At 35.2% G+C, this 24,646-nt stretch overlaps 1 long non-coding RNA gene across 1 annotated transcript; it reads left to right on the plus strand.

The window, feature by feature from the left end:
• Positions 1–9,339: 9,339 nt before the first annotated feature.
• On the plus strand, positions 9,340–13,743 carry LOC137851656 (uncharacterized). The gene is made up of 3 exons (XR_011093328.1): positions 9,340–9,687; positions 11,658–11,771; positions 12,178–13,743. It is a non-coding gene; the product is annotated as an uncharacterized lncRNA (long non-coding RNA).
• The last annotated feature ends 10,903 nt before the right edge of the window (positions 13,744–24,646 follow it).

A 24,646-nucleotide genomic window follows, 5' to 3' on the forward strand; every position in this document is an offset into this window, starting at 1 on the left:
AAAAAGTGTTCAGACAATCTGTAATACACTAATCCTGCTTCACCTCATGATTTCCGTGATTGTGGGGACTGTTTATGCTTCTGCAGTCTCAGGAGGAGGTTTCTTAACTCTTTTCTATTGCTTGAATTCCATTGCAGAGTTCCATTGCAGAGTTCCAATTGGAAAACAGATTCTAAAACTAATGTAGAAATAAACGATTAAAGTTTTCAAAGTGAGGAATATTTTTCCTCCAATATTGTTTACTAGTAATTAGGACACCATATTAGAATTTTCCTAAAAAACTGGTATTTAAAGAATTTGACTGGAAAGTCACATCAGCACAAAGAAGGAGCATGCTGATTTACAAAAGTGAACTGAATAAACTCAAGGTAGAAGTGAGATAAGCTGAGATAAGGATTAAATTCCAGGAGCTCACAGGAAATATTGCTGGGGAAAAAAAAAAAAAAATATTTTCTTAGATGCATTACAGACAGAAAAGATGATAAAGAGGGAATTACAGGAATTAGGTGCAAAATCTCCATTGCTTATAATGGAATAGAAGGTTATCTGAAGGAATTAATGATCAGGAGACTGTGAAAGAAGTGTCATGGTGTTTTAAATTGCAACTCAATGTTTAAGTATCTCTCACTGACCTCTGCTATTGTCTTCAGAAATCACAGAACCATAGATTCATAGAATTATTTAGGTTGGAAGGGACCTTTAAAAATCATCTAGTGCAACTCCCCTGACATGGACAGTGACATCTTTCATTAGACCAGGTTGCCCAAAGCCCATTCCAACCTGGTCTTGAACACCTCCAGGGATCCACAGCTTCTCTGGGCAACCCGTGCTAGTGCTTCACCACCCTCTGGGTGAAGAATTTCCTCCTAACATCTACTTGAAATCTCCCCTCTTTTACTTTAAAACCATTACCCCTTTTCCTATCACTACAGGCCCTAATAAAGTCTCTTCCCATTTTTCTTAAAAGCCTCCTTTAAGTACTGGAAGCCTGCAATAAAGTGTCCCTGGAGCCTTCTCTTCTCTAGGCATAATAATCCCAGTTCTCTCTTCTTCACAGAAGAGGTGTTCCAGCCCTCTGATCATTTTTGTAGCCCTTCTCTGGACCCACTCTAACAGGTCTGTGTGTTTCTTCTGTTGGGGGACCCAGATCTGAACATGATATACCAGACAGGGCCTAACGAGAGCAGAGTAGAGGGAAAAATCACCTCCCTCAGCCTGCTAGCCATGCTTCTTTTGATGCAGCTCAGTATATGATTGGCTTTCTGGGCTGCAAGTATGTATTGTTAGCTCATGTCCAGTATTTCATCATTTCATCCAGCAACATGAAATCACAGAATCATGGAATGGCTGAGGTTGGAAGGGATCCTCTGGAGATAACCAAGTCCAACCCCTCTGCCAAGAAGGCTCACCTAGAGCCAGCCCCCAGGGCTGCTCTCAGTACATGTCATTAATAAAGATATTAAACAGTACCAGTCTCAATATGGACTTCTGAGGGGCAGCAGGAAATGGATGGCTACATTGGATATCATAAGGAGTAGCATACAGGCAAGATAAATGATTATTCCCTGTGTTATGACATGGTTGCTATGTAATATCCACTATTGGAAATATGCAAAACTCATGGGGAAAAGTCTCATGCAGCCTGATCTAATGACAATGTTAGCCCTGCTTTGAGCAAAGGGTGGGATCAAACAACCTCCTGAGACTCTCTCTAACCTAAATCATTCTATGGCTCTATTGCACCATCAAAAGTATTTTTATTCTTGTTTAGTAGTGATATGCAAATCAGGGCAAGACAATTATTTGAGCCCATAACTACACCGTAACACCACTTCTGATATTTCATAAAATAGTATAAAAAAATAATGTGAATATTAAATAAAGGCGATCACAAAAATGTATTTTGAAATGATGGTTAAAAAATATACATGTATATATCCTCTTTAAAAATCCAGCCTGATAAAAAGCCTGAAGCATTTTCCAGAGGATTTTTTTTTTTTTTTTCACTTATACATGAATCCAACTAGCAAGGTACACTTTTCCAACAAAAAGACACTGAGATAAATTATATATCAGTACGGTCTGTATGTAATATGATTTTTGGTATATGTCTCTTATTTGACTGATCAAAATAAGTGCCATTTCTCAGCTTAGAAAGGTTATTATTTAACTGAAGTTCTTGACTCTGAGACATAGCTAAACTGAATTTAATATAATTGTCAGTATTAGTAAAAAAATAATAATAATTAAAGTTGTTAAATATGTGCTTACATCTCCAAAGCTACAGTCAGTATAGCTTTTTGAATATTCTTATTGCTTTGAGTAGATGTGTAGCAATAGTAGTTACAATATAATCTTTATCACTGGAACTATTCAAAAGGTTTTCCTTTAAAATCCAGTAAAACAAAACAAAAACAGGACAGCATTCTGTGTTGCCATGGAGACATTAATGTCCACTGCAAAATATGTTACGTTGAAAGTCATTTACAATTCAATTTTAAACAATTGTTCCAAAATATCATGTTATTTGCATAGGGAGGCAACGACCCTGCTGTTCTGAAATTTAGTATTTATAAAAAGAGATATATAAATATTGGCTGGACCACTAGCCAGAGACTAAATTGGAACTCTTTCACATTTTCTTCCTTTGAGTAATAGGAAATGACTAAGCTTGGAGTGCTGAAAATCTCCTTATTGTTGGAAACCCTCTATTGTTTTGAACTGGAGACTCATAAGGAAAACAAGTTATGCAGAAGGGAAATCCACAGGACTGGATTACTAAAAGGGTTCCCCAGCCTGTTCAGGGAAGTACAGGAACTCACATCAGACTGATGAGATCTTTTCTAAACTGTTCTGCTACAGGCTGAGCCTTTAGGTCTGCCCTTTCTGAAGAAAATAGATCTTGGGCCACAGCTAATGTTAGGCTCTGGAGCCCTCAGACATACACCAAGGTGTGCAGTACTCTCTGTCTGCCAGGCTAATGGAACATTGCAATTATTCCTAACATTGGTTTGCAGGATATCCCTCACCAACCTCCAGCTAAGACCATAGGCAGATGTTTTGAATGACTCTTCTAAAAAGAAAAAAGATTTGCATTCTTAGAAATTTCTGTGATAATCCAGGTGCTTGAAACAGTTGAATAGTTACAGAAATGCACACGGTGTCCTTGAGAACTACACCCATGGGGTGACTCCTGGAGAGAAATGCCTTTACATAGTTGTAAAAGGGAAGCTGAAAAAGGGAGCTGGGGGTCTCACTTTTTTTTTTTTTTTTTTTCTTGTGCGATAACCTTGCCAAGGGAGGTCCAGCAACAACTTAATTTTTAATGTAAAAAGTGTCCAGTTTGATTTTGAATCCAAAATTCATATGAAGCAGGTCTCTTGAATAACTTCACCAAAGTCAACAGCTCATCCAGCCTTCAATTCCAATATTCCCACTGGTTGTACCTGACTAGCACAAAAACTTTATTGAAGTTTCTGGAAGTGACTTTCAGTCCTTTTAAATGTCAGCATATAAAAGGAAGATAAATCATTAATACATATTGTCGTCTTTTTATGACAACATTCAGCTTCCTTGTTCACATAGCTCACAGGACTACAGATTCTGCCCAGGCAGCACAACACAGGTCTTTTCTGCTATAACAGACATCGTCGTCGTTCCATCTAGAAACCTTTATTCAGTAAATTATTTATAAGTATGGTAGATTAAAGAGGAAAAAAGCAAGGACATTGACATAGTGCCTGTGTGATGCAAGGCACAGCAACAGATTTCCATGGAGCAGTTCTGTGTTTTCATGGTAAACAGCTTTTGAGACTCAGCAAACATTGCCTTGGATTGCCTCAGGGAGCCAACACATCTGCACATGCTCTGATGGTGTTAGGTGACTGTTAGGGCTTTTAAATATTACATGAATGAACTTCAGAGTGGCCTGAAGGTCCTTGAGAAGTGTGGACTAAGCTGAATTTTGCCACCTTGGACACGAGGAACTGTATCCTTGCCCAGCTCATTAAGAAAATGGGACATTGAGGAGGAGGTGATAGAGTTGGGATGGAGAGTCAGAGGGGAAATTGACATCAGCGGGGAGGAAAGGAACAGGAAAGCCTAAAAAAGTGTGTACAGACTGACACCAGGACAAGAAAACATGACCTATGTTCAGATCTGCTCTGTCCTCCCTCCTGTCCTAGCAACAAACTTCTTCGTTGTATACCAATAGCAGGGGATGTCCTGGTTTTCCAGCTCTCTGCTGCAGGCAATGGTGCCAGCACAGTCATGATCATTTGACTTCTCCTTTTCCCTGTTTTCCCCCCTTGGCTTCCTCATATCTTGCTCCTTGAGGCTTTTCTATGACAGCATTCACTGCCCTTGTTCAGGTACCTCACAGGACCATAGATTCTGCCCAAGCATTACAATGCTGTTATATTAAACATCACCATTGTTCCATTCAGAAGCCTTTATTCAGTAAATGACTTATAAGTATGGCAGATTAAACAGGAAAAAAAAAAAAAAAAAAAAAAGTGGCTTGCTTTACATATGCCTGCTTCTGATTTTGATGAACGTTAAGGAATAACAACATGTATGAGTAATAATTTTTCAGCTTTTCTGACCCCTTGCTGAAATTTTTCCCCCAAAACTCTGCCAGCACTTCCAAGTGTCAGCACTTGGTTCAGAAGTAAATAATCTTTACCCTAACTTTAGGGAATTTGTAATCACAAATACTTTTTCTAGAATTTTGAATCTTGAATTGTTTTTCTGTGTCCAGTTTAGTTTTTCTCCTAAGAGCTGGATTTGCTATCTGATGTGCTGCCAGGTGTCTTTTATGACTCAGCACTCTGGCCTTGTAAATCCCTGTCATCCCTGACACAGTGACAGAGACAAAACATTAACGTGTTGGACAATTACATTGTAAAAACTGAAGTGAACCCAGAAGAAGCCTTTAATCTTTAAGCCAGGGGCTAAATAGGTAGCATGATAGATCTGAAAATGTATATCTGGACTGTGCAGTGACTTTGAGACTTGATGGCAACTTAAGGTTGTAGAGTGAATAACTGATTGAAACCTCAAATGAGAAGAAGGAAAAGCAAACAACAGCAATAAAAACAAAATGACTACAGACATCTATTTTAGACAGGAAAAATGCCACCTGCAAATGGCAGTTCACATGAGAGCACCACAGCAGATTATATATGATTTATATATGATTCTCCATGTGGATATGTTGGTGGAAGACAGGTGTAGCACAAGGGAGGTCAAAACTCCTGAGAAACCAGGTTCAGGCTGAGGCTGTCTCTCTACTATGTGAGAGCAGAAGGTATCATATGTGGCTGCTGAAATCCCTGACTCACTTGGGTAACATCAAATGCTTCTAATTAACTCAACATGCCTAGTGCCTGGAATAGTGGTGTAGGCGTTCAGACAACATGTTCCTCTTAAGAAATATACAGTGAGACAGAGCCTTACACAGCCCTGCTTAACATATCTTGTACTTACTAGCTTGCGGGCCTTCAAGGAGATGGGAGTGCTGTAGCTCTAATGGGTGACACAAATTAAGGAATCCAGAAACCAACGAAATATCTGAGACTTTAAGCCTGAAATCAATCCAAGTTTAGTGTACTTTTCTATCCAACCAGGGCTGTGTGACACTGCTTGGAAGGAATATGGAACAGTAACGACAGTCCAGCCAGATCCCATAGGATCAAATGTATCATAAGTTTTTCAAAGGCACTGTCTGGGTAACCTTAAAGATGTATGTCTACGTATGGCTAAGTCCAGGCAGAGCCTCCAAGGCCAAACTCAGGACTGTACCCACAAACACTGCAGAAGCATCCCGTATTCTTTCTTGGGAGCAGAGCAGACCTCACCATGCCCAGGTTCCACCTGCAAGGTGAAATGGGCTGCCACTGCTGCTTGCTCAGGGAAGTGTGGGTTACGCTTGTAATCACGCTCATTCTCAATGATCTTCTCTGTACTGAAGCACTGAAGCACTTACAAAAAAGAGGAAAGCTGTGGGCTACTGACCTATATTGGCATAAAGCCTCAAATTAATCCTCCTCTCCTGCTCTTTTCCTTCTTCAGTGATGACTGAAAATAAGAGAGACCAGTGATTAGATTATTTTACTAATCTTTATCCTATTTATTAAATCATGACATTTTATCCCCCATTGAATTGCATAACTATACTACTGAGAAGTGTAATGGGATTCATTTTTCGTTCAAAAAACTGAATAAAAGGTACTTTTATGACACATATGAGAGGAAATTAGACAATGATATTTTTGTGCTCAAAAATGAGATGTGTTTTTATCTTGCCATGCTTAATATTCATGCTAATTCACAATGCACTTTTTTTTTTTTTTTTCTTGTTATCAGAGAAGGATATTCTTTAGGTGTAAATTTGATCTACCGTCTGTTAATTCAGAATTACATGAATATGACTTTTGGCCCATTTCTCTTTTTTATTTTCTTACATGCTACCATGCAGTACAAGACAATACCAGTATAATGTTTTTCCTGTTTCTTTTTCCCTTCTTTTTCTAAACTCACAGAAAATCCCGTTTTGATGCAGGCAGATAACATCAAGTTATTATTCCATTCTCCTCTATCACAGATGGATCTGAAATTCTTTTTACTCAAAATACTTCCAGCTTGCTTTATACTCTATTGCATAATGTTTTATTCTTCTGGACTTTTAATCATTCAAAATCAAATAAGATAGCCATTGCATTCAGCTATTGCTGAAATAAAGCATGTTGTAATTCCCCTCCCCCTTATCATATTAGGCATGGTCAAAACTACCCAAAGGTCTTTCTAAATTTGGTTTAGACATATGTTTATATATTTAAATCACAAAACACTCTCAGAACTCTATTATTGTTATTATTGTTATTGTTATTATTGTTATTTTTATTATTATTGTAATAAACTGAAAATCCTGTGAGTTTTCCTTTAATCAGCAACAGGTAGATGAAGTATTTCCACATGATTTTAGGGAACTATATACATAAAAGTTTCTATATGTGCAAGCTCACTTGAAAACATAGGGAGATGTACTGCTTATCATCTGGTCTGATAGTACCTGCCAGATAAATCTTCCTTCTTCTACAGGATCAGTATCTAACAGCCACCTTAGCCACAGCTGAGGAGATAATTATTTTCTTCATTACTGTTTTCTGGGTTGATGTTGTGTAGTTTTATAGTCTCCCTCACTGCAGATTTTAGCAGCATCTCAGAAGAAGGAGCTTGCCCAAAAAACATGGACGCCGCTCTTACAAAATGAAACACTTCCCATAATAGATGTTTTAGTAGCAGTAAATACAATTTGTGGGTTAAACTGGGAGACAATTAAATGCACGCGTTGCAGACTTGTTGACATATGCTGCTTTTAGTATGCTTATGATGTCTCAACAGAATACCAATAAAAAGAAGGGCTCTTTGTTGTTGTTGATCATTTTTTCTGTGTGCTAACAACTTTCCATGAATCTGCCTTGAAACTGAAGAATAACAGATGTAGGTATCCCAAAAGGTGCACAATAAAATGTTTTCATCTGCTGAAGAAATTACATTTAAGAATTAAATCTGCAATGCATCTGTAGTATATAACAGTGGTACATGTAATGTGAGATTGCTCTCCAGGCATGACCTGTCTTCTGGAGATGAGATCACAACTGCTATTTGTAAGAGACAAAATAAAATAAATAAATAAATAAATAAATAGAAGTGGAGATAGGATTGCAAAAAGCTTTGGAAAAAAAGTTTATCCAGCACTCTCTCTTTGGTGTGATTGTTGGACCTCTGATTTTCCAACACATGACTTGGACCTAGGTTGTAATGGAAAACTGCCTAGTAATAAATCTGTCCTCATCTTAGGCATCACATAGCATAAAATATCAATTTTGATACTGGGACAACTGTGTAAAATGCAAAAACTGTTTGAATTTTCCAGGGCTAATTCATCAGTTCTGTGTTTAAACCTACACATATGCACTGAGTTTTCCAGTAACCCAGCACATTAACTGCATTAAGTCAAAACTGTCAGAAATAGGTAATGTTATTGTGCCAATTATCCAAAGTTCATATCAGCAAAATAATAACATATTTTATTCTACCTATATATTTTCATGAATAATTCAAAAAGTGAATGGCTGGAATAACAATAATAATAATAATAATAATAGTAACAACAACAACAACAATTATAAATGTATAGCATGGAGTAGGAGCAGTCTGATTGAAAACATAAGTAAAATTCTAATAGATCGCTTTAAAATTCTATTCTCACCAATTCTGAATATTAACTACTGTAATTAATGGCATTGTTCTCTTACTCTGGCAGATTTCTACTTGAAGTCCACTCAACAGAATTCAAGCAAAGTAAGGATGAAATCTAGTTTCTTTGCTCAAATAGAGCTAAGTATTTTGAAAAAGAAAGTGGTTCTGCAGCAGCCTAAGAATAACAAGCAAAGTACTCCAAACTCTTTCTTAGACCTTTCCCATTGTCTAAGTGACAGCTGACAAGTAGCAGATGTTTTCTCTGTGATCAGATCCCTGTCTTTCATTGTAATGCACAGTTCCTTATGACAAATTGTAGCCACCTGACTCTTGCAGTGTTGCTGAAACGGATCCTGCACTACCAGTAAGCCTGGTTTCTATTAATATCCTGTTTTTTGTTTGTTTGTTTTTCCATTTTTTTCCTGTTTTTGCCATTTTTATTTTATTTTTTTTAATTATTATTATTTTTATTTTGCAGTATTTTCTCCAGTATGATATGTTTCTACATACTTTTTTTTTTTTTTTGTAGGTCACTGACTTTTTGTAGTGGGAAAAATCACTATCATAAGACTTTGCCAGTAAATCAGGCCAACTGATTTTGTAAAGCCAAATGCTTGGAAACATGGTCAGCTGATTAAGGCATTGGGCTGTGACTCAGGAGGTCTGGATTCAGTTCCTGGCATTTTCTGCATCACCTTAGGCAAATCACTTTATTGCTTTTACCCTTGCAACTCCAATCATGAAATAGGAATCATAGTAACATTTCACTTGCCCTCCTTTATCCCCCCTGCTCACCACCATGGACAATCAGTGCATTTTACTAGCTATACAAAGCTGAGAGAATGGATTTTGTGTTCAGCATGAAGCTCCCTTCTGTCAGCTGGATATATATATATATATATATAAAATTTTTATATATAACATATATAAGAAATTCTATTTTACAGCTTTAAAGCCTCTCTGAGGTAGCCATTTAAATAAACAATTAGTGAAGAAAAAACAAAGCTGTCCTTCAGAAGACCAACTATATGCTTTTACGTATTTCTATCAGTACCACCCTGGTAATGAAAGACTGGCATGTTGTTAGTAGCGGCAGTAATGGAGCTGCTGCTAGCTGCTCTCACTGATAAATACCACTGCTGCCAAAGCACCTGTGCTGCCAGCCATCAGCTTGAGGAGGGAAGTGGAGGAAGGGGAATACAAACACTGGTGGAGTGTGACTCCCCTGCTCCCAGGGGTGCTCTGGTTTGGATTGGGCTCCTGTGCAGCGACATTTCCTTGTGGAGGCTGTGCATGCTTCAGCAGCCATTTGTGGGAATGCTGCTTTCCAAATTGTCAGCAGCGAGAAGCAAAGGAATCACTTTTCTACCTCTGATCTCCCAACTATTCTTAATGGGCATGTATCCAGACATTTTCATTAATGTAAGTAGCAGCTAACTAAACTGGCTAATAAGTTCTCTCTGTTTTTCACTCATTTTCAATCAACATAAGTAATCAACGTGCCAAAGAATGTAAAATACTGTACAAGCCCATGAGAGGAGAAACATTTTTAATCATCATGATTGTTCATCTGTTGATAAAAAAAAAAAAAAAAGTGTCTTAAAATTAATATGATGATAGCTTGAGATGCTGAATCTTCAATAGCATATTGAAGGCACATTCAATACAGAGTGGGAAAGGGTGTTGTAGGATATGCTCTGAATCACAAATGTACTAATGTAAAAATTCAGGATGTTCAAGGCATGGTGGTGGACAGTTTAAGATCATATTTAGAAAGAAGAGATGAATAGGGTTAAAAATTCAAATTGAAGTGAAAACATAATAAGTGACAGGAACACATGAATTTCACTTAGCTGTGTTATTCCTCTTTATATCTAATAATATTTGGCATCTCTATCCTTTTGAGTTTATCAAGCACTTTATAAAACTGAATGAATAAATGCAAACCAGGTCATAATAAGATTAATATTATAATTTGTATTTAACATATGGAACAGCTGACACACAGAAAAATTAAAACTAATATTACCAAAGGTATATGCCTTAGTCATCTGCTTTAAAAAGTTATGCTGGTGCTCAAATATCTATCTATCATTTTCTGAGTAGTCAACTTTCCCAGGCCCTGGCAAAGTGAATTAATCTATTAAGTGAAATTTAATTCTCAAAAAACATAATTATCGCAAAGTAGAAAACACGTATTCACAAAATTAAGAACGGAAGCCATAATGATTCCACCATATTAAGCTATCTGGGCTAAATTTGTCTGAGTCAGTCACCATAGACGTCCTTTAAAGTTAAGGAATTTTCATTAGTACTGTCAATGTAGTCTAAAGTGTGATTCATCACATCCTAAAGTGGTTGTTTTAAACAAGCCAGATGAATTACAACTTAAAAATGTCTATTTCTCTACATTAATTATAAAGAGAGTGTGAGATGAATAGAACATCTGTAGTTGCTGCAGTCTCAGTTCTGGAGCTCAGAAAACACTCGGTGACAATGGTATGCTTTTATAACATTGTCTTAGATGTAAAGCCAGTAACAGATAAAACCTATGCACATACAGACATTTTTATTTTATAAAACTTACTCTGGTAATAAATTCCTTTTACCTATTGGCTAGTGTCAAAAGTATGTACTAAAATTTCTAGAGAATACACATGGTTCCATGAAATATGCATATTTATGTGACCATTTATGACAGTCAATTACTGTTGACATTTTCAAAGTTATACAGCTGAGAATCTGACCTGTAGTTTATTTGGTCAATTTTCTGGTTTTAGTCAGGAAAAAAAAAAAGAAAAAGAAAAAGGTGTCATAATCAGTGTTCGTGTTCATGGGGACACTTTCTCTCATAAGCATTGAAAACTGTTGTACATACAAAGGCCATCTAAAAATTAATTTCACAACTCTGTGGCAGAAAAAGCCTCACTAACCTAGGTTATATTTCTAATTATGATGAATTATCCTGTCAACCGAGATGATAGATATTAATAAAAATGTAACTTTGGAAGTGCTCACAAAGCAGTTCACCTGTTGTTCCAAATCTATTTGTTCTTCACACAGGGATGTCCTCTTTCTTTTTACCTATGGCACTTAATGTGCACCCAGGACTCTAAAAGGCTTAGTCTCTTAATACAGGTAAAATATGTTTCTGTAAAACAAGCATATGTCAAGTGGAATGGTAATGGGAGAAAAAAAAATAGTAGTTTTTCATAGATTTATGAAGAAAAAATTTAAAATAAATATAGGAGTGAGATTTTTCCAAGGTTGCAAGTGAGGTTTCTGATTAAGCAGATTCACAAATCTCATTCCAGCATTGTAATTACATCACCTTCCTGCTGCTGCTTCATCCCCAAGGATATATCCTTGTCTTGTCATATCCCCTATGACAGGAATATTCAGTGTTTGACCAGAAGAGTAGATCTACTCAGAATATAACTTTTTCCCAGTGAGGCAACATTAAAGACACAATATGAGAACAGCCTTCTTTGTGTGATGTTCAAAAGGTAAGGATGAGAAAGGACCTTCTCTACAAAGGTAAAATTTTGTTGGAATTAACCATCCATAAACTTCATCTTCATGATCTTTTGCAAGTACACTCACTTTGTCCCATTCATACCTTGCAGCATACATCTGCAAGACAGCTTTGATCTAAAGGCTGCGTAGCTAAATTATAATAAAACAATGTCAGGCTTTCATTTTGTATTCATTCTGTAGTAAAATGGTTAAATAACATCAAGATTGAAACTAGATTTAATCTAGGTAGTTCCATGGCATAAATGAAATGGTTGAGATAAATAAATAAATAAAAGCACCACAGGCATAATCAAGATTGTGTATTGAGAAAGTCAAGAAGAGACTCATGATCTGTTCAAACTGGAGTTGATTTCAAGTCCCCTTCTGTCTTTCTAGGCTTGAATCTTTTTAAATATGAACTGGACTACAAAGAGGAAGACATGAGAGATAGACTATATAGTCCACACACACTGCTTACAGTTTTTTTACAGGAAATGGGCCACTGCTGTTTTTTTTGCAAGTCAGGACAGGGAGAGACTGAATTGGGTCTCTTGTAAATTACTCACCTGTTATACAAGTATAAAAGGAAAAGTGCAATCTGTCTTGGCTGTGCAGTATGGACAAGGATGCTGATTTGAGGCCTGTGGAGGAAGTATATTTTTGTGGTATCATGATTAGACTCGTAGGACAGAGGAACAAGACAGCTTGGTGCTCTCAAGACTTCGGTATTTGTGCACGTATCCAGTCTGAACAATATAGACATTTAGAAATCTGGGCTGAGAAATGTAAGATCTTAAGATATGTAGGCTCCAGTCATCAAATACATCTAATAAGTCCAGAAAATTCATCCAAAAAAAAAATCCCATTTGGCAGCTTTGTAGTGGTTGTTGTTTTAATATATATACAAAGACTTATTATCATAAAATATTTCAAAAGAATCTGGAAGGTCCGCTGATCTAATAAGCAGTCAGTCAGTGCAGTGGCAGAAAACAAGTCGGGATACATGCATGCATATATATGTGTCTGTTGATAACACAGAATGTGCTTTATGTGTTGACATATATACTGTGGACGGTAGCAGAGCAGACTGGTGGAATCCAGGGCTGTTCCCTGTCCTTAGTAGTAAGTGTGCATGTTTGGTAGCCTAAGACAGACAGAACGATGTTGTTATGGTTCTGCTGCTGCTAACACTGCTTTTTCTAGCAAATAAATATATTATCTATTGATTTTTGTATTGCTGATTCTGGAAACTAAGCCAAGGTGGCAAAAGATGGAAGAAAAGGAAAATATTTGTTCATGATAAATCTGAAAGTATGTTTAATAATCAACACTTTATGAGTGTGAACTTAATATGAAGAAGAGAAGATTGAGACTAAGAGATTTGCAACTCTCAGATGAGTGGTATCGTTCTGATGTATTATTTACAGAGCGACTCTGAGCAATTTTATTCTTTCTTATCTCTTATGCAAGCAAGTATAGCTAAAGTAGCCATGAGCTGGTAAACAGTTAAACATATTCCTTATTGAAAACAAATGCTATAGTTTGTGGCTTTTTGGATACTTTAAAAACAGCAAATGAGAAATGAAGTAAAATAAAATAACAACAAAAACTTTTGTACTAACACCTGACAGGTCTTGGTACTGGTTAACTAATGCAGATTTTATATTGGATTCTCCAGTGAATTCAGAAGAATGAATTGAGATGGCATTATGTAACTTTAGAAATTATTAGGACGTTCTTAGGAAAGTTAGAAATTTAGAAATTCTTAGGACGTTTATCTTTTTGATATATTCTTCTAGTGAAGTAGTCCAGGAATTTTTGGCACTCAAATAAAAGGTTCACCAGAGAAAAGGCCTTAAATTGTAGCATAGCATGAAGTAGTGTGTTCTATCTGTACTAAATGATCCTGTATTCCCTATCACTGGAGGAAATATCTAATAAATGACTATGTGAAAAGGAAAAGGAAGCTTCTTCTTTTGTGTGTTCTTGAAACATGATAATCCTATTATAAAGTCATTTGCTGGATTAAGTCCAGTAGTGAGTTTCCCAGATGAAAACTTTTGAAATGAATACTACCATGATTCAGACGTGGAATCCTTAGGTGCTTTGGAAAGACTATTTATGTAGTTATTGATGAACTCTAAATTCTGATATTCCTTTGAATATCTGAATTTTAATTTTTTTTTAATTTTTTTTTCCTCTGTGATGAAATAAAAAAAAAATGGGCAAGGAATAGTACTAATAATAGGAATTACAATAGTTTAAGATCACATAAAATATATTATGCAGAAGAAAATTCCACTTATTCTAGCTAACCTTTCTGTGATTCTTGGTGAAACATCTGCGGATGATGGATAAATCACTTTAGCATCAGCCTCCCACTCCTTCCTTTTGCTCTTCACTGAAATGTATTGCAGTAATGACCCTGCACAAAGGAAAACAATGATATGAGTTTATGCTGCCAAACTTTAGCTGCATTCAACAAACATTCAACTGCAGAGATTAAATTAGTAACTTGTGTGTCTTAGGCTCCCATAAAGTTGATGAAAACAGGCATGTATCAGCAGTGGGCTATTCAGCCTCTGTGCTATCTGAATTGCCTGTCTCTCTTGGTATAGGACAGTGATAAAGATTAATTGTTACTGGTGGCAAGTTCAGTGTGAAGATCTTACCAGACACCAGTGAGAGTCAGCTATAGTGCTTCAAAAAATTCTACCACACGTCAAGATTGAGGTGTCTTGCAAGGTTCTTTCTCTGGAAGAGATGGCAAAGTGTAGTTAAAGGTATCAGAATCTTGATTTTATTTCATATTTATTTCATATTGAGGATCTAAAGTTTGTTTCCTCTCTAAAAATGAGCTTACCATTTCTCAACAACTATGGATAAAACTGGTATTATAAATATATTGGTACATTTTGTAGTAAATGAAACAGAGAAACTCAACCATTTTTAAAATGCGGATGGATAAAACAACCATTAAGTCTTTCTGGAGAGCTTATTGGCTGTTGGATTTGATTTTTTACAGTGATAAAATATTTTATACTGCAAATAGAAGAAAAAACTTAAACCATATAGTTTGAGTTTGAAATAAACTCTAAACTCTTGAGAGAAAATCCTAGGACTGCCAATGAAAGCATTTGTATGTTCAGCTGTGGTCAGTAATTAAAACTTATATAAAGATTTACAAAAAATATAGTAGGAAAAAAAAAAAGTGTTAAGAAGCTGCTGAATAAAATAATTGGAGGTTTTCAGCCAGGTTATAACTCTAGCTACCCAATCTAAGTATACATGTATAGCAAAAAAAAAAAATGTTGAATCAAAATCAAGAATCAGAGATATAGAAAAAATAAATAAATAAATAAATTCAGGGAAACAGAAATTTGGGAATTGTTTAAATTTCAGCAAGGGTAAGAAACTTACAGGAAAAATTAATGAACTCCTAGACAGCAAAGCAGATGTTCCAACATAATTTGTTCCATAATACAAGAAGGGGGAATAATAATAATAATAATAAAATTAAAAAAAAAAAATGAAGTAACATATTAAGCATTGCTCAGCAGAAGCAATTCTGAATGTCCAATTAGCCTTCAAATCTAATCATTTCAAGATGTCCTTGATATACAAAATCTTAAAAAAATTCAAAAAAAAGAAAAAAAAAGAAAAAAAAGATAAACAGAACTCCCACATTTAGCATAGATGTATGTAAATTCAGAACAAATCTATGCAAGATAATATAATTCATTAACTTTTAGAGTGTAAATTGATCCGATAACTTATGAATGTATGTTTATGGAGAGACCATGGTTATTGCCCTCATTGGGTTTATTATAAGCAACCTGAGGCGAGTAAACTTCTAAAGAACACAGAATTAGAGGGGCTGCTGGCTAGATGGATATTAGAAATCTTTGCATCTTTTTTATATTTTGATTTGTTCTTCTGACCTCATGAATAGAGGTCTGCATTGGTTTGATGTTCTAAGAAATGATAACTGGTATAGTAAGTCTTCCAATTTATAGGGTAGATATATTCAACTAGCATATGCTACTAGAGTCAGAGCCAGCAAAGGCATCTAATCACTGTGAGAAAACTCATTCTAACTTTGCTGCCAACAATTTAGGTTAGATAACAGACGTGCATTGACTTGATAGCAGGTGGATAAAAGGGTATAAACTGTGTTTTGTGCCTTCTGTCTGTATTACTTATAGATTAGCTGATTTTAGGAATTCAAGAGAGATTGTGTCATACAAATTTAGTTTCTGTGAGAGATAAGTACTTGTGAAAGATGGCAGATTGGTAGCTTTTGATTTGAAATTCTGCAATTAGCTCTAAGACTGATAGATGTGTGAAGATGGTCACATGTCTGTCAAAGATTTATAATGTGCAGGATGCAGGTGTAACCAAAGAGCACAGAAGGTTGTTTTTCTTCCAAAACGATTTGTAGCTGTAGTGTTTGTTGTTGTTGTTGTTTGTTTCTTTCTTTCTTTGTTTCCTATTTACCAAACATTACTGCTCATGAGATAAAGCCAAAAGGTGGTTTTATGCCTTTCCTGGCTGGGGCGTTCATGTGCCAGCTATTGGTCGGGGCTAGGATAAGAGCAATTGCATTGAACAGAGGAAAAATGAGGAAATACTGTTGCTGTTAGGTCTTGCTGTTCATAGCTGTGTTTCTGTTCTGAGATTTGCTTTGAAATAAAGCTTATTGTCACACCTCTGGAAAGGCCTATATTTTATGAGCCAGACCTGCCATTCAAGTTATTCCAGTTTAATATAGGCAATAGCAAAGGAAACTTTCCAGACTAGTATTATCAAAATATTCCAACCTTAATTTAGAAATAAAAATTAAAGGTGAAAACATAGTTCATTACATTAGTTCTCTGGTCTCCTTGCTGACATTTTCAAGTGAAGAGAACCTATCAGCATTACTATTGGTTTCTGTTGATATTTGACCTCTCAGAACTGGACAGAGTCAAACGAATCTTCCAGAGAAAAAAAAAAAAAAAAAAAAAAAAAAAAAAAATCACATAACAAAATCTTTATCTGTTTATTCATAACAAAATCTAGAGCAACAGCTTTATCGAAGTATTGTTCATGTATTTACAATTTGCTACTAAGTTTGAAATAGGTAAAATCAAATGGATTACAGAAATGCTCTGAAGAAGACAAGGTCAAATCACAGAACAAAATAGTTGAGCTTGGAAGAAACCTGTGGAGAGCATCTAGTTCAACCTCTCTGCTCAAACAGGGTTCCCTACAGCACATTACCTAAAATTGCGCTCAGACAGCTTTTGAATATCTCCATAGAGTCCACCAGCTTTCTGGGTAACCTGTTCCAGTTCTCCGTTACCCTCAGTAAGGAATTTTTTCCTCAAGATCAGACAGAAGTTCCTGTGCTGTAGTTTGTGCCCATTACCCAGGGTGCCACTGAGTAGAGTCTGGCCTCATAATCTTGACACCCTCCTTTCAGATACTTATGCACATTGATCAAATCCCCTGTGAGCCTTCTTTTCTCCAGGTTGAACAGGCTTTCCATATGAGAGATTCTCTAGTCCCTTAACTATTTTACTAGCCTTTTGCTGGACTTGTTCCAGGAGTTCCAATTCTTTCTTGTACTGCGGAGTCCAGAACTGGATACAGCACTCTAAGTAAGGCCTCACTAGGACTGAGTAGAGGGGGAAGAATATCTCCCTCAGCCTGCTGGCAATATTCTTCCTAAGATATCCCAGGATACCATTTGGCCTCCTTGGTCTTCTTGGCCCATTGCTGGCTCATGGTCAATTTGTTGCTGATTTCAGAAATGACTTTTTGAAAATTATATGAAATTTTTGACAGCTTCAAGGACCCAGATTTTTGTCTCTCTCTCTCTCTTTTTTTTTTTTTTTTTTTTTTCTCTTTTCCTCCCCTCTGATAAAGAATGGATTAGAAATGTCACAAAAAAGAGAGTGAGTGTAGGAATTAGAGGAGTCAATTCAAAAAGTCTAAAGCTTATAGCTACCACTCTGTCACATTTCCAGATCATCTCACAGCTTGGGGTGAACAGGAACAAAAGCAGATCATTAATAACTGTGTCCTGGACCATGGCTCTAACTCTCTGATACCCACCTGACAGTCAGGCGCTTGAAATAATTTCTTCACCTCTTACCATTTAGCATTCACTGTCCCATATCCCTGTTTGTTCTCTACTCACTACTGAAGAGCCTATACACACTTGAAGAATGTGGAAAGTGAAGCAATATGTTATGGCAACAAATGTATTATGGGACTAATGATTTTTAATATAAAAGTACAAATGATTAGAAGCCGTTCACCTCTTCTAGGACTTCATACAATTCCTGTTATAACAAAAGAGTAACTTCCACTTAATTTCTTTCATAGACTGGTATGAACAATGCACTCAATCCAGCAGAACTTTACAAAAACAAGATAAACCTTCATACTGTAGTTTCTCAGCTGAAGAAGTAACTCACAGACTAAAGACAACTAAGTATAATTTACCACTCCTTGGTGAAAGCAAAGAATAAATTTCAAGCATTTTGTTTTCCTGTATATATTATATGAATACCAAGTTATAATGACAGATATAAAGAAGAAATATTATATTGCTAAGAAACATACGGGACAAAATGTTAATTAAACCACAACTTTATGTTATAATTAACATCACTATCAATTTGCATTCCTAAGGAATTGCCTTTATTTCTTTATTTAATATACCACATTCTTACTTTAAGTCAGGACAGTTTCCATCACGTGAGGTAAAGTTATCATTATTTCAGTAGTTACTGAAGTAGTTAATAGCCTTACATACATGTATGTATTGAATGATTTCTAGAATGTAGAACTTTGAAACAAACAAGGCAGTATGATATTTTTGAACAAATATTGAAGTCATATCTGAAAGTCTATATTCAGAAGTAAAAGTAATGAGAACGATTAGAATCAAACTAATTAACAAAAAAGGAATAGCTATCAGCTATCAGTTCAACATCAAAAAAAAAAAAAAGAAAAGTACAGCTGAAAAATATAATGCTTGAGAAAAGAAAGAGCTTAACAAAGCTCAAAAACTTAACTTTTTTACTTTTAAACAATGAAATGTTTAAATTCTACCACCATATTTTGGTCAGTTTCTAACTACAAAGACTCAGTTTTTTTAGTTGCCATTTGTAGATAAAGTCATGGAGTTGTACCTTATGAGAAGTAGTCAAATGTACTAGGATACTCTTTATATATTTCTTCTTTATATATATATATATATATATAATATATATTTAATATATATAATATAAAAATAATATATATTATTAGCAATAACCTTTATTTTCTATCAAAACGTAAAGATAAACTTGTCATAACAAAAATGCTTTCTACAAATTGTTGTATGAGAGGAAAACATTGCAGTCAACATACCTGTACATACAGATGATTGAGAAATGACACTGCTGAATTAGCTGGGCATCTCTGTAAGCCAATAAAGAAATTCCAGTAGATTTTACATGGAACAGGTTCCCGTGGTTTATCTTATCTTTAACTTAGGCTGGAAATTATTTTTTTTCCAGGAAAGGTAAAGCATCCTTGTTGAACCAGATCCATATCTGTGTAACTGGATGAAATTCGGTGGTATTATACACAGGATGGGTTGACACAGTGTGTTCTGAAATGGATGTCACACTGCCAGCTTTCAAACATTACTGTTACTAATAAATAGGGGAATACTTGCTCTATTTATTAAACTTTCTAAAACCCTAATGGCAGTTTTAGAAAAAGAAAGATTTATCTACCAATAAACCCCCCAAAGATTACATTTACCAAATCCCCATTCTTTATTGTAATGAAATTTGTCTTGCAGCTTTTAAAATGCATTTATAGAGCCAGAAATGTATTCTGGTCCACTGTCTTTGAGATGAATAACCACATTATTACTTGCCTGTCAAACCTAAGTAGAGTTGTTAATAATACACCGACAGCTACTAAAAATTCAAAACAGGAGAGGTTTCCTTTGGAGAAAATTGCAATTTTAACCTCTGATTTTCCTTCAGAATCAATTACTTACTTTCATATACACCTTGCAGTGCTCAATCTCTAATCAGAAGGGAAATTGATTCAAAGAATTCAAAGATTTTTGAACAAACTTGTTTTGAACAAACAGGACTGCCAGTAATTGAGATTCCTCAATCTCAAATCTAGAGAATGTCAGTCCTCTGCTCACTAACCAGTAAGAATAGCAGAAGAATAACTGTAGGAATATATGTTATATTAAAGTATTTTTTTAATTTGTATTTCAAACATTGTCTTCCCATAGATTCACATTTCCAGTTAGAAAAGTGAACATCTAAACTCAGCCTCTTTTCTGATGCAAAAAATTTGTATAGTTTTACTTTGCTCTCTTCTAGTAAATGAAAAAAGATATTCCACACTTAAGATAAATAAAAGGAAGAGCCACCTAACCTGTAATATAGCAATGTAGTTCAATTGTTGTTGCTGTATGAGCTGTGTGCTAACACAGTCAACATGTTTCACTGGAAATTCTGATAGTTCAACATTCTTTAGAGTTAGATTACTTTTACAATATTATTATTAATAAATGAGGTGAAAAAATCAAAAATCAAATTAGGATTTTCAGTTCAGTTCAGTGTGACTTTTTCTCTTACTTCTAGAATGCCTTTTCTTTGTAGAGTGACAGATTTGGTGCCCTATCTGGGTGACTTTTTTTCTACCATGCAGCATAGACTTGTGATTTCCAGAAAGTGTTATGTAATTTTTCTGAGATATGTAAAAGTAGGTAGGTATGCTAGGCAGAGAGACAGAGGCAGAGCAGAGACAACAAATAATGTCTTTCATAAGCCATTCTATGTACCACAAGCTCTTTTTAATTAGACTTCAGTTTAGACTTCAGTTTAGCTTCATCAAATCAGGCTGATCTTTAAGCGAGAAAATGCTGCTAACAAAGTCTTCTGCTGACCAGCTTTATGTTTTGTTTTTTTTTTTATGTGTTGGAAGATCTGGCCATGAGAAAATCAGATGATCTATCAGGTGATCAAAATCAAGCTGTATAAATCAGGTCATTCAGTTATCATTTCTCTCAATGGTCAACTATTCCTCTTAACAGCAGTAAAAAAGTTCTGTTAGAGTATGGTGCAAGGCTATTGCAGTTCCAGACTCAAGCTAAATCTCTGAGTTTTGCTGTGGATAGCTCCGTGAAGTGTGCATTGTCAGATTTTTAGAAATCTTACCAGAGAAGAAATGAGATGTGAGTTCACAACAGAAATACTGTCAATACGTCTCAGTGGAATAGATACAGATTGTAGACATGTAGACAGACATGTAGAAGGGGTTTCAGTTTCCTTTAAATATATTTACCAAGCCCGAGATAAAATTATTTGACTTGCATTTTTCTGACAGGAAGACTGACAGATTTGTACAAAATCTAAATTTTCCAGAGGCAATAAGAACATTGCTAGTAGGCTACCTTTTCATTTTTGTTCAGCAACTCAGTAGTAACACAGACATTCACTCAACTGAACATCACATGCCAAATCAACCAAATGTATATCTCACATTTGAGGTGTTTAATCTCTTAGTTAAAAAATAAAATAAAATAAAATAAAAAATGTCCCAAGAGTTTCTGCTCATTATTAAAAATTACACTGGTATGGTCATGAGGAGCCTGTATCCTCACCTCTGCATTTGCCAGCTCTGGAAAACCTAATCACACTCCACTGCCAACTCTCCTTTCAAGAAAGTCAACAGATAATTATGCAATCTGTTCATGCAGTGCAAATAACTTGGCATTCTGGGAGCCTACCAGTGTGATGAGAAATAATCCATACTTCATGGGGATGTGAACACCTTCAGTGAATTCAATGTCACCATATGAGGCAACAGCAGCAAGATGCAAATATTTTTTTAATCATATAACTGGCTTTGAAGGTGGATTATTATTTTAGACATCTCTTTCCTTTCAGATATTACACTTGTTAAAGCACAATGTTCATCTGCATGACATGCTGCTTTTCAAACAAAAGCATCTGCCTTCTGTGGCATCATATGTTTCCAAGAAAACTGCTGCTTGCGAAAATTTCCTGGAAAAGATCATGCTCTCTCCCTCCCCATCAGCTCCCCTCATTAGAGACAAATTCCCTGAAAGTATATAATTCTGTTTATTTTTCACCTAAGGCTGTTTTACAGTAGCTTTTATTAAAAAAAAAAAAAAAAAAAAAAAAAAAAAAAAAAAAGTCATTCTACTACTATCTATGAGTTTACAGTTACATAGCTGTATTTTTTATTATTCAATTTCATATATACTTAATAAGGTGACATCTACAAGACCTGTTACATTCTACAAATTCAAGATAAACACAGAGATGATGTCTTTGGTTAATCAAAGACATTTTATGAAAAGTCTCACAGTCTGATTGATAGTTACAAGTGGGCAGACAGTTACAAATGCAGCAAAACAGAGTGCAGTTGCTTTGTCAGAAGGCTCTAGAGAAAGAAACAAAATCCCTCCACAGATATCCGATGTTTGGAGTAGTTTGTTGTACTTGCATACTTGCCAATCTATGATTTGTCATTCCTTACATACATGTTATTTCATACATATGATTTGTCATTTCTTAAAGCATATAAGAAGAAATGAATTTTGACCTACAGGTAATAAGGTGGAAAGAGTGTTAAAATGTCAAAGGACGTAGAAAAACTGTGGTGTAAGAGAACCTTAATGTCCTACAAGATTAATTTGAATAAACGTAATTTTTTATAGCCAATATGTCATGACGAATCATCATTTTTCCATAATTAATTTACACTAATAAAATCAAGATAAGACTACATTTATAAGGAAAAGAAGTATATTTCCTTCTTCAAAGAAGAGCAGTTATAGAGAATCTTATGAACATAAGCAAGACGTGTCATTACCTCAGAAAAAAATGATTTCTTGAAAGTATAAAGTGGGAGTAAATGTAGGAAAGGATTAGGTGTTTTGCCTTAGAGCATAAAAAAATAAATAAATATTGTAGTTAATCATACAACAGCAAAAATCCAGCAGCACAAATAACATATTCTAAGTACAGTGAAAAAAAAAAAAAAAAAAGAGAGAGAATAACCTTGAACCAATCTTGCAATAGCATTGCCAAAGGTCTATCAACACCTTCTTATTAGAGTTGCAGCAATAGCTCTCCAGAGATTCAAGACCCTCTAAATTTGCGAGCATACTGAAATCACCAATAAGATCCACACTGATGAGGGAGCATGAGAATGTACCACTGGGCAGCTAATTCACCAGACACTTTCAAAGTGCTCAAGGCAGAGAAGCTAAGTGAGCTGATGGAAACAGATGCTGTACCAAAAAAAAAATATTGCTGTATTGGAGCATCCTAAAATCAAAATGTGATTTCTTTTGGCATGAGACCACAAAGAGGTCCACTGAGTAACAGATGAGAACTGGGGGAAAGGAGATGATTGGATGGTTTGACTAAGCCCAGGCAGAGCTTCAGCTTTCTTTCTTTTCTTCTTAATATAAATATACTATTTAGAAAGGATACTAGAGAAATCACCAGAAAATACATTCCTCCTTAATGCTCAGAAAGAGCTAAGGTGTACCCAATGCTGACTGTAGCCACAAGAATCACTTCATATTTAAGAAAAAAAAGGTTGGAAAACACAAGCAGTGAAAAGGTTTGTTTTGTTTTGTTTTGTTTTGTTTTTAAATCTGGTTAATAGGTTAATATTATTTTATCAATATGTTGATGTTTGACAATGCTTATATCTGCAACAAAATTATTTATTGGTAAATATTTTTAAATGACTAATCAATGGAGATAAATAAACAATTCTAGTGATTAACTCATATCATCTTACAGGAAACATCTAAAACAGGTCACTAAAACTCTACAAATGTCTGTTTCTTCACATTATCTGTAAAGAGGTTTTGAAAGTGACCAACTTAGATGTTAATACCTACATGATGGATGCCTAAAGGTAGGCATGGTTTCACCTCATCTGTCATAACTGACCATACAAATTCCTTTTTCTCTTTATCAGAACAACTGCAAAATCAGAATTTACATCTGCTCTTGCAAAGAAGGTGTAGAAAAAAAAAGTCTTTCTGACTGTTGCTAAATGTATGCATAATAAAATAAGAGGAGTTAATAATCTAAATAAGTTAGTATTTTAAGCACCTTAAACACCTTTATGCACAGTACTGCTCTTACTAATGCTTCTATAAACTTTTGCTGTCACTATATTTAAGGCCACCAAGATAAACATAATTTTATATGAGCAATAATTTTAACTTTCTACCATGGCTTTATCAGCAAGGAAGCTATCTTCTCTCTGATCTTTCTGGCCAAAATTTACCTTCATAATTTGCCTTCTGTATGATTAATGCTACTCTCCTTTTCTTAGAAAAAGTGACATCAAACCACTAAACAACTGTATGGAAAGATCCTTAAGCTAATTCAAATCCAGGTACATTTATGAGCATCTCTCCCCAATTAGCTACCCTTCCCAGGGATGAAATTTTAATTCACTTCAGTGAGAAATCTGTTAATATCTTTGGAGAAATCAGAAATATAAAAATAGGTAAATAAAAAAATAAATAAAAGCTTTTTGGTGAATAGAAAAAATATTTTATATCTATTATCATGCAGAAAGGGTATAGAAGGTTAATGAAGGTTTTAGTACACCTTGGTGCAGGAATTCAAGGAAAAGCTAATTATTGCAGTCGTGCTTCCTAAATAAATGAGGATTGTGTGATCATACTGTCTGTCCATCTGTCTGTCTGTTGTTGCCATCCCTGGCAATTATATCTATTTATATCTCTAGAGATATATAGACATATACAACTAAATCTGACAGAGGTACAGCCTCA

Source organism: Anas acuta, chromosome 2 (genome assembly GCF_963932015.1).
Source record: "Anas acuta chromosome 2, bAnaAcu1.1, whole genome shotgun sequence".
Lineage (NCBI taxonomy): Eukaryota > Metazoa > Chordata > Aves > Anseriformes > Anatidae > Anas > Anas acuta.